This window comes from Euprymna scolopes, chromosome 9 (assembly GCF_053919585.1).
Source record: "Euprymna scolopes isolate OS-2025 chromosome 9, ASM5391958v1, whole genome shotgun sequence".
Classification (NCBI taxonomy): domain Eukaryota; kingdom Metazoa; phylum Mollusca; class Cephalopoda; order Sepiida; family Sepiolidae; genus Euprymna; species Euprymna scolopes.
The window spans coordinates 69,643,558-69,654,971 of record NC_136490.1 but is presented as its reverse complement, the minus strand read 5'-3'; positions in this window follow the sequence as shown (position 1 = coordinate 69,654,971).

Below are 11,414 nucleotides of genomic sequence, written 5' to 3'. Positions count from 1 at the left end.
AGTATTAATGCCGGTGTCCCTCAGGGATCCATCCTGGGCCCAACTCTTTTCCTGATCTACATTAATGATCTTCCAAATCATATCCTTACATCATTTGTAGACATTTATGCTGACGACACTACCATTTATGGTAGCACATCTAAGACAGTAAACGACCAAGTTCTCTCCAATTCTCTCTCCTCTGATCTTGAGCACGTAGTACAATGGGGAAAGGAGTGGCTGGTTACTTTTAATGCATCTAAAACCAAGCTTCTCTCTTTACATCATCAACATTCTAATTCACATTTGTCATCAATTGAAATGAATGGCTCTCGTCTTCAGGAGGCCTCAAGTTTTGACAAGCTTCTGGGCTTGACCATTACTCCTGATCTTAAATGGAACACGTATATCAAATCTGTTGCCAAGGCCGCCTGAAAAATGGTGGGATCTTTCTATCGATCCAGTAGATATCTCACTGCTGATGCTATTCTCTACCTATATAAGAGCCAGGTACGTCCAAGGATGGAATACTGTTGCCACATCTGGGCAGGAGCTGCTAGAAAGGACTTGTCCTGCCTTGATAGAGTTCAAAATAGACTTCATAGCCTCGTAGGAGATGTCCTTTTCTCCTCCTTGCAACCTCTATCTCACAGAAGAGATGTTGCGAGTTTGTCTCTGATGTATCGTTATTTTCATGGAAAGTGTTCAACTGAGCTTCAATCTATGGTCCCCCCTCGTCAAACTTTCACAAGAAACACTCGTCTAGCTGTAAACACTATCAATAATTTCCCCCACTCTTTATCTGTGCCTAAACCTAAACGTAGATTCCATGAACAAAGCTTCTTTCTTAGAACTGCACGCCTGTGGAATTGTCTTCCGTTTTCCTGCTTTCCGGCTGACTACAATATGGTTGTGTTCAAGTCTAAAGTAAATAAGTTCTTGATGAGTCGTTCCATATAAGTTATTAAATTTACCAAATTTTCATTACTAATGATTACTATATTGACCAATTTCTACTGTACACTCTTTAACCCTTATCCTTGAGTGGCCTCTGGGCCTTGATAATGTGGTGATGCCTTTGTAAAAAAAAAAAAAAAAACAAAAAAAAAACACGTAATACTATTTTTCCTTGCCACATGTGTCTTTTTATTGTCTCTGCTGTGACGTCATATCGCACCGCCGGCTTTATCATTTGCATGTTATACGCTGTAGGTACTCATACTAGCGGCTCTGTGACACTGAGCTAAAGGCTTGTTCTCATACAAGAACGTTGTTAAATTAAGCCACATATGCGCAAAGTGGTCTAATCATCGGACGTATTACTATGCTAGACTTAACATGTCTGTGTCAGCTTACCAAACCTTGTACTAATCATTTCGCAAGTGATAACATACAAGTGCGAAAGAAAATAGATCTTAATTATGCAACTGCTAAACATACTTTATTACGAAATAATTTATTAAGCCTAGCATCATGTAAAATTTGTGCGTATATATAAATGAATAAGACAAGAAAATCAGTTTAATGAGCTTAAAAAAGCACTAACGTTAAATTTAAGCAATTTTAAGCACCATCTTTTGTTTAATTTTACACTTCAAATAGGCAAACATTTTTATATTGTAATTTGTAAGTGTGAGAAACCGATACAACACAAAATTATAATTTTTTAATTAAATATTTATTTGAAGTTTCAACGATGTAACATCAACTTTCCAGCATGTAAAGCCTTTGTTTTGTTTTTTTCTTTTTTCTTTTTCCTTCCACATGGCATGGTGTCACTAGAAAAGTAAACTATGTATGATGTTTTACAATGATAGTATTTTTAATCGAGAATTTTACATCAAAGATAAATAAAATTTTTAATTAATTATTATTTATATATACTATTAATAAAATTTTTAATTAATTATTATTCATATATACTATTAATAAAATTTTTAATTAATTATTATTCATATATACTATTAATAAAATTTTTAATTAATTATTTTTGATATATACTATAAATTAAAGTTTTAATTATTATTCATATATACTATTAATAACATTTTTAATTAATTATTATTCATATATACTATTAATAAATTTTTAATTAATTATTATTCATATATACTATTAATAAATTTTTAATTAATTATTATTCATATATACTATTAATAAAATTTTTAATTAATTATTTATGATATATACTATAAATTAAAGTTTTAATTAATTATTATTCATATATACTATTAATAACATTTTTAATTAATTATTATTCATATATACTATTAATAAATTTTTAATTAATTATTATTCATATATACTATTAATAAAATTTTTTAATTAATTATTATTCATATATACTATTAATAAAATTTTTAATTAATTATTATTCATATATACTATTAATAAAATTTTTAATTAATTATTATTCATATATACTATTAATAAAATTTTTAATTAATTATTATTCATATATACTATTAATAAAATTTTTAATTAATTATTATTCATATATACTATTAATAAAAGTTTTAATTAATTATTATTCATATATACTATTAATAAAATTTTTAATCAATTATTATTCATATATACTATTAATAAAATTCCAAATGTTTATTATAAATAATTTTGCATTGTATTAGCTTCTTAAACAGACAAAGTCAAATTTAAATTTACACAACATTTATATTACGAAAAACAGTTTCTATGAATTTTAAAAATATTTTTAACATTGGCTATATTATATATTTCTAAGAGTTGTTTCGCTAACACCAGAATAAATATTGTATATCAATATAAATTTATTGACTATGAAATGCATTGAATTTACATTGACTCTAGTATTTACTGGCAATTTAGTGGATTTTAATATGCAGTAAAAGGTCACAAAGAAACGTGACTGTGTTATCGCATCGAGGTCAGTAGGTACATCACTAGATATCAGATCGAATGATAAAACATAAACCATTTCCAATGAAGCAAAAAATCTATTTACCACTGAGATCTAAAATCTGTTTTTCATATTTTGGCAGAGAATAGAAATATATTTGGCCTATTAACTCTGAGCTTTATTTTATGTTCTTTTTATTTACATTTTCATGAGACAAAATCAAAAGAATGAGGTAAACTTTGTCAAAAAAAAAAGAAGAGAAATAAAAAAGCAAATCTGTAGTGTATTTCGTTAAATTGAAAAATTAAGTTCAAATGAATATTTATTTCTCGGCGACTGCTCATTGCACAAAGCAAATAATTCAGACTATTTCTTTTGTAGGGGACATTATTCCATCATGAGGATCGACTCTTGTTTTAATTCACAAAACAGTCAACGAATCATTTATAGATATTTAACCATTATACATACACATGAATGTCACTAAAATTTGGAAAATTGTTTCAATCACTAATTAGATTACTAATGGAAAATGGATATTTGAAATAAGTGAGTTAGTTATTGACTTCAAGGGAAATAAATTTTTTGTACAGATAAAAAAGGATTTTTAAAAGTTTTAGAGAACCAGAATTAACCAAAAATTGCAACCCTCAAAAATAAATTGACCGAAAAGGAATGGAATAACTCTTTTTATTCAAAATTTATCCATGATATAAAAAAATATTTAAAAAATACTTTTTGGGTGGGTGATACTCTATAACTTGTTTCCATAGTCGTTTTTTCTTTTTGTCGGGTATTTTGTATTTAAATTACTATTTAACAGATTAATAAAATGACTGACTAGTGTTCAAAAGAGCCGAAATGCATTATAGTTAAATTTATTTTCATAATGAAATCAATGTGATGGAAAGAAGAAGGGATACTCACTGATTGTTTGCTTGGCCGTGGGTTAGTATGAGAATGAGAGGTTTTGTTTTTGATTTACTTTATTGTAACTGCATCACAACTTCCGAAAGTAAATTGACCGAAAACGACTAGAAAGATTCTTGTCATCGGAAATGCGAATTTCATCAGTACAATCTAAACAATATGCACACATAGAACTGTATGCAATAATAAAATGAAAAACACCATTGAGTTATAAGCAACAAGAAGGAATGGTTAATTACAGAGATGCACTTTTGAAAACCCTAGTGCATAATTTGCATAGACATTTTCAGTATCCTAGAAAGCTATTTCTCCCATTTTAAATATGAATTCGGCTTTCTAATTTACTGCTAGTGTAATAAACAGCCTAAATTTATAAATACTAATTCAGTAAAGTCTCTGTAATCAGGTATAATAAGCTAAACTTTACATTCCTTTTATTTTTTAACTAGCTTGAGCAGATTGTATATTACCCATTTTTAATCTATAATATCTTTTTATTCTTATTTATAAAACCTTCAGAAAAAGAAACACAATAAGTAATTAGTCAATTTGTTTATAATCTTTGTTTCAAACTGCAGATTATGCTAACTTCATGAATGTTTCATGTATTTTGCTTTTTAAATGTTAACAGTACATCTTTATAACTAATTGCAGTCCATTGGTTGGTCTCACTAAATTTTCTTTTGATATTGATAAGATGAAAAGCAGTATTTTTGCTTTCCGTTCTTGTATTAACAAACTGAAAAACATTAGACAGGGTTGCATTGTATGTTTTTTGTTGTCCCATTCGCCACTTCCAATGAATTTGTGCATACATATTTTTATGAACAAAATTATTTTTTTAACACTTTAGCGATAGTTTAAGTAGGATAGTCCCAAGAGTAAATGGTATGTGGTGACTGCAACAATTATGGCTAAAAGTTGGATAAACTAAGGAAGATATACTGACAATTACAAACTACTCATATTTTCTCAAAACCTTTGATTTCCTTGTGTCTAAATTTATCAGAATTTATATTTTATATTCTTTCATAAATAAATAATTTAACGTGTAGTATCTGTTCTAATAATACCTTTCAACTTTTTTCTCTTGATTTGTGTAAAAGGAATCTTTCTAGCATCAATGTATGTTTTATTTCTGGAATTTTTCAACATTAAAACGCGACAGTGTGTCTCGCTTTGTCTTTATGAATAGACAAATAAATTAAACTGCTACACATTTTTAGTTATTTTAGTTTTTGAGGGGAGATCTTGGTCTACATAAGAAATAGCAATGTAAAAAAACATAATTTTCATACTATATAGAAACGTCAATTATTAAATTATGTGAGTAAAATAAAATATTCAATTCATCTTGGAGATAAAAGAAGTTGCCATAAAAAAATTAGGGCAGACAGATACTAACTGTTCATTCGTCGTTTTGACTTTAAGGAATGAAATTCAATGAAAATACATATGTATCAGGCTTAATTTAATATTTTTACTACATTGTTTTAAGTCAAATTTTCTTGTGACATCTTAATTAATATTATGACCTCGTTTACAATTCATCTCAGTCAGTATGGTCAGCATTAAAACGTGAAAGACTAAATAAAAAGTGAATGGAGAGGGAAAATAGCTGGAATATGCAAAAAAAAGCACTTTTCTTACTTGACAATTTTAATTCCATGCATAAATGCTGTAGAAAAATTGTGTAATACCCATCTCCTGATCAATGAAATCGACCGATTTTAGGACGTGGAACTCAATATGAACGATCCATGTTATTTTAAACAGATAACCAAGGCCTTTGTAATAAACCATTTTCAGTTCGAGCAAAACATTGTCATTGTCATTTCTTCTATTTTACATGTCTTAAAGCAGAGAAATTTCAATGAGAATCGTAGTTACATCCATTGAGTTCCTGCATGACATATTAGGGAATGATCTTCAAAAGGCAGTCTCGGATCAACTGGCAGTTCATTCTATAGAATGGTATTGGACTTGTTTTAGTAAGATATGATTGCATGAACTCTATCGGATGCTTGCTGTAAAATAATTAATTTGGGCAGGTCTAAGACACCTAAAAACTTAAATAATTGGCTCAATCGAGTGAGGACTGTTGACCTTGATTGACAACTCACCTATAGTATGTATCTCTGATAAAAAAACACTAACCTCCGATCTGTAAAAGGTTGGTGTTAAGATAGACAAACTAATGAAACTCTTCTTCAATTCTAATTGTAAAAGAAACAAAAGTTAATACGAAACATAGACAAAACCATGGAATATTTCCGGTAAACGTTACCATAAATTTCGAGTTTGTTGTCCAGTATCAATCTGCTCAATTTTCATCTCTTTTCCTATCTGATGTAAATTTAATATCACAATTGCTTGGATTACATTCAATTGCAATGTTAGTTATTGACATATTAAACTTTAATTAGACTCAATGGAACTCTTTAGAGCATCCAATGAATCATTTAAATATCTCTCCGATCATGGTAAATCTTCAATAATCTCATGCCTAGAATAACCATTTTGTAAAAAAAAATTCGAGCAGTACTTTTTTTGCTTCATTATCTCCAAATGCTGTACAAATTGTTTCAGAAGCATCGGATACATTTATGCCTCATTTAAATTTATTGATCTAACCGCACAAATTATGACTTTTCTCTTCGCCGTATTCAGGGTTGTAATAACGGTGTGCAGAAACACAACAATATGCACCAATAATTGGTATGTTCGCTCTCTAGAGAAGCGCTGGTATTCGAACCTGAAACCCGTCCGATACGAAAAATAAGAAGATAAAGTTAGGCGATATCGTGATTCGAGTCAGCAGTATAAAAATGACATTATTATTGTTCCAGAGCATTGATATTTTTTATCTCATACATGTGAGGTTGCTATCAGTTGCAAAGAAGTCGAAAAGAGAATTACAATAGCGTCGACAAGGGAGAAGAAATAGAATGGTGATTGTTAAGAAGAATTCCGAATTCGATCGTTTTTTTTTTTACTGCTTTCAATGCTTTGAGAAGAAGTTAAATTTGGTTGTGAAAGAAACACAAACAAAATTGCTACGTCGCTGCTCTCAACTCTAAAGAATTTACCTGACTAAAACAGAGATTAATTCCTGAAGAAAACTATAGACAATCTAACAAGAGCACTAAAATTAAATAATGATCTTTTGAAAACAAAAATAAGAGTAAAAACCCGAGTGAATAAAGGATCTAATAATGATTAGAATTATATTTGATGAATAATATCAAATAAAAGAATTCAGTTCAAAGTTCGTTACGGATGCTAGAGTTTGACATAAAGATTCCTGAGTTTGTCAAAAAAAAAAAAAAAACACTTGAAAAAAGTCTGGACTTACATCGGCCGAGATGTTGTGAGAATAACACCCAAGACCAGAATAGTAGAGCAAATAATCTACATTATTAATTATAAGTCATCTCAAACATTCCAAAACATTTTTAGGAAAATGCTAGAATTAACCGTTATCTTCGAGTGGCTTCTGGCCTTAGTCATAATTTTATGAATGATCCTGAACTAAAAAACATCTACGTCTATTTGGTCAAAAAATAAAGTTGATTTTATTTTTCCATGAACTAATTTTCAACATATCTCAGCATTTACTAAAAACTGCTATGTTTTAAAATGGGAATACCCATAATCCAGCAAAAAAATGTACAATAGTAAAAATGTTATTAATATTAACTAAATAGTGTAAATTTGGTAGGAGTGTAAAGTTCTAGTGTATTTTTATGTAATTATCATCTAATGCTAACTATTACATAAAATGAGACAGTGTTTACATTTTTAACTTTTACCATTTGTATTTTCACAATTTTTTTTGGTAAATAGAGTTAACTCAATGAAAATCTCATAGCAAATCTTTCTCTAGTATTTCTTCTTTATAATACAGTAAAATGATTTGGAGATTTTCTTCAATATATATCGCAATCTCCTGCAAAATGTTGCCCATATCTAATACATGCTTATTAATATATAGATTATTTGTCATAGAATCTTCTGAAAAAGAAATAATTGCAGCAAGTGTATGCAAGAAGATCTTTCAATGATATACCGGTGATAATTTTTTCCCTTGAAAATCTTTTCATCATAATGACTCAGATTGAAAATCTACTTTAATAGCAACAAAAGGTGTATTATTCGAGCACTTTTTCAATGATATACTAATTCTGTAATTGCTAATCTGATAAGAAAATTGCCAAAGAAACAGACTCTCAGTATAAGGAATGGCAAAACTATTCATGTCTGAGAATTTTATAAGCGATTTAAATCAGGCGAAAACTTTTCAGTGGAATACATAAAAGCTCCCCCTCCTTCTAACTATGCGGAGCTTTATTAAACATCTTTTCTATCTAATTTCTATTGGCGAAGTGCAATGATCATGCATTATTCTGATTTGATGGTTCTGCAAAAAGACTTGAATGAGTCTACATTTAAGAGCATAGTTAGATAGCACCAGTCACTGAGGCGACAGAAAGGGGAGATTAATCTCCAATGACAGTTGACAGATAGCATGAGTGACCACTCTCAATGTATATATTGAAAATGGGAGTTAGGAGCACACAGCAATTATATTGCATAGACAGCATTTCCAAGAGATGTAAGCACAATTTCATGACTATTTGGCCAACAAGCAATTACAAATGATTTTCACATTTCTCTGTGGAGTGGGATCTAGTTACATTATGAACTTGTGGCGGTGAATTTGTTCAACAATATGGATTATTACTAGTTGAATTTCACCATTAAATGGCCGACGAGTAATATCATGAACAAATAAATATTACAGACATTCTAATGGGTATTATTTACGACAAGCTTTGTGGCGCCCCCAAAGAAGTATATAAGAAGATCTGTCTAACCCATCTGAATTAACACGGACGTTTATGAAAAATAGGCCCAGTAAGATAAGCTGAATGGACTGGTCAGTGGCAGCTTACTTTTCTTGTTCACTGCTCAGAGATATATCTCTTCTTTATAGCAAGTTATAAGTAATTTGAAATGGAATAAGCAATACTGCTTCTAAGATTATAGAAATCTCTCATCTAATGCTTTATGATGCAGGTTTTAAAGGCTGATTATGTTGTACTCAATCTGTAAGGAGAAGAAAAATGTGCAGCTTCATAGGAAATTAGTAGACTTGGAGTCAGATGATATTGGATAATAAAACGTTGGCAAAAATCATTTAAAACATAATTATTTTCATTTTACACACACACACACATATTAATCGCCATATACATTTTATAACTTAAAAACTAGCTCTACCTACGTATTGAGCACTTTTGAAGTAAATACTTACACATAAATCTATACTTTCGTACATTAATTTTATGTGAGTAAATTAAGTAGTTATATATATATATATATACATATATATATACATATATATATATACATATATATATATACATATATATATATACACACATATATATATATATATATATATATATATATGCGCGAGAGTTGTTCCAAAAGGAAAACATCCTATATTTTTAGCTAAAACTGTTGAAGCATTACGAAGACACGAGTTGTATCATTAAAATAAGTGACATTTTGCACTCTAGAATTTCTTTTTTTCTACATAGTCACCACCATTCTCAATACACTTTTGCCAGGAATTCAATGACGCATCTCTGCTTCAGCGCACATACATAACGCACATTCATAACAGGGGTTGGTTTCTTAGAGTTTCACACCGTCAATATTTTTAACAGAGAGATGAAACTTTTACGTTATGAACATCACAACAATGCAATTTGCAATTCCCTCTGATATATTCTGGTAGAATAAAAATATAGGAAACATTACTTTTGGAACACCCCCTCGCATATATATATATATATATATATATATATATATATATATATATATATATATATATATATATATATATATATATATATACAAATGTGACATATAGGATTGTTTCAATAGTTGTGATATTGAATTAGCAAAAGTGATTCCGCAAAGGCAGTTGAATATGAGAAAAAAAGAGAACATCCTGCTCGTTATATCCTCCTCCTTTCTTTCTCTCTGTTTAAGGTTTTTTTTAGCTTTGAGTTATATAATATTAGTACCTGTTAAAAATAAAGAGACAGAGAGAAAGGGACATAGAGAGTAACAGAAGCGATAGAAATAGATACTGTATAAAATTAATGGGGTTCAAACATCATGCATTGGGAGAGGGTGAGAGTGATACTAAAAGATGAATCACTTAGTGAATTCCTTGCAAATTGTCGCTCATTAGAACAATTACAAAGGAAGTTGATTCAACTTAACTCAATCCTATAATCAACGAAAATGTTAACAGATTTTGTGTGATTAAAATATATCGAAAAAAACTTTCAATACAGGTTCAGTATAATTGATTATGTTGAGTAGAATGGCTCTGAACAAAGATCATATTTTCAATTATAATCTCTTAAAAATGGAAATAAATAAAAATTAAGCATTTAGATAATTTAAACTTCTCTCATCAGTCTAGGTAGTTGCAAATAAACAATGAAATTAATCGGTATGATATAAGTTTTTTGCGGAAGTGTTTAAGAAAAGATCTTTTTACTATGAACGGGAGATTATCGAGAAATAACACTGAGATTTCTCTAAAATACTCTGTTTACAGAAATGGAAACAGTGTGTGTGAGAGAGAGAGAGAGAGAGAGAGAGAGAGAGAGAGAGAGAGAGAGAGAGAGAGAGTAATCAGATCTTAATGTATAATATCTTTAAAACAAAGTGGACCTGCTTAGGATAGAAAATGAAACCATACTAAAACTTTTAAACAGCAAAATATTGGACTTTGGAGTTCAATTCACGATGCTATTGTTCTCCAATATTGACTTTCAATAATAACATCGTTAATTTAACTCCAACTTCAAATTAAATGCCGACTGAAAATCGTTAAAATGCATTAAACTATGGGTATGGTAAGCTGAAATTTACTCATTATTAAATTCTTTATCTCAGTAAGCATCGAGCACTGTATAAAAATGTAAATCAAAACTCTGAAGCGACTCACTCAAATTCTTATTTTGTCTCTAACTTCCCCATATATATATATATATATATATATATATATATATATATATATATATATATATATATATGTATGTATATATATGTATATATGTATATATATATATATGTATATATATGTATATATATATGTATGTATATATATGTATATATGTATATATATATGTATATATATGTATATATACATGTATATATATGTATATATATGTATATATGTGTGTATATATATGTATATATATGTGTATATATATGTGTATATATGTGTATATATATGTGTATATATGTATACATATATATGTATATATATGTATATATATATGTATATATATGTATATATATATGTATATATATGTATATATATATGTATATATATGTATATATATGTATATATATGTATCTATATATGTATATATATGTATCTATATATGTATATATATATGTATCTATATATGTATCTATATATGTATCTATATATGTATATATAGATATGTATCTATATATGTATATATACATATGTATCTATATATGTATATATATGTATATGTATGTATATATATATGTATATATATGTATA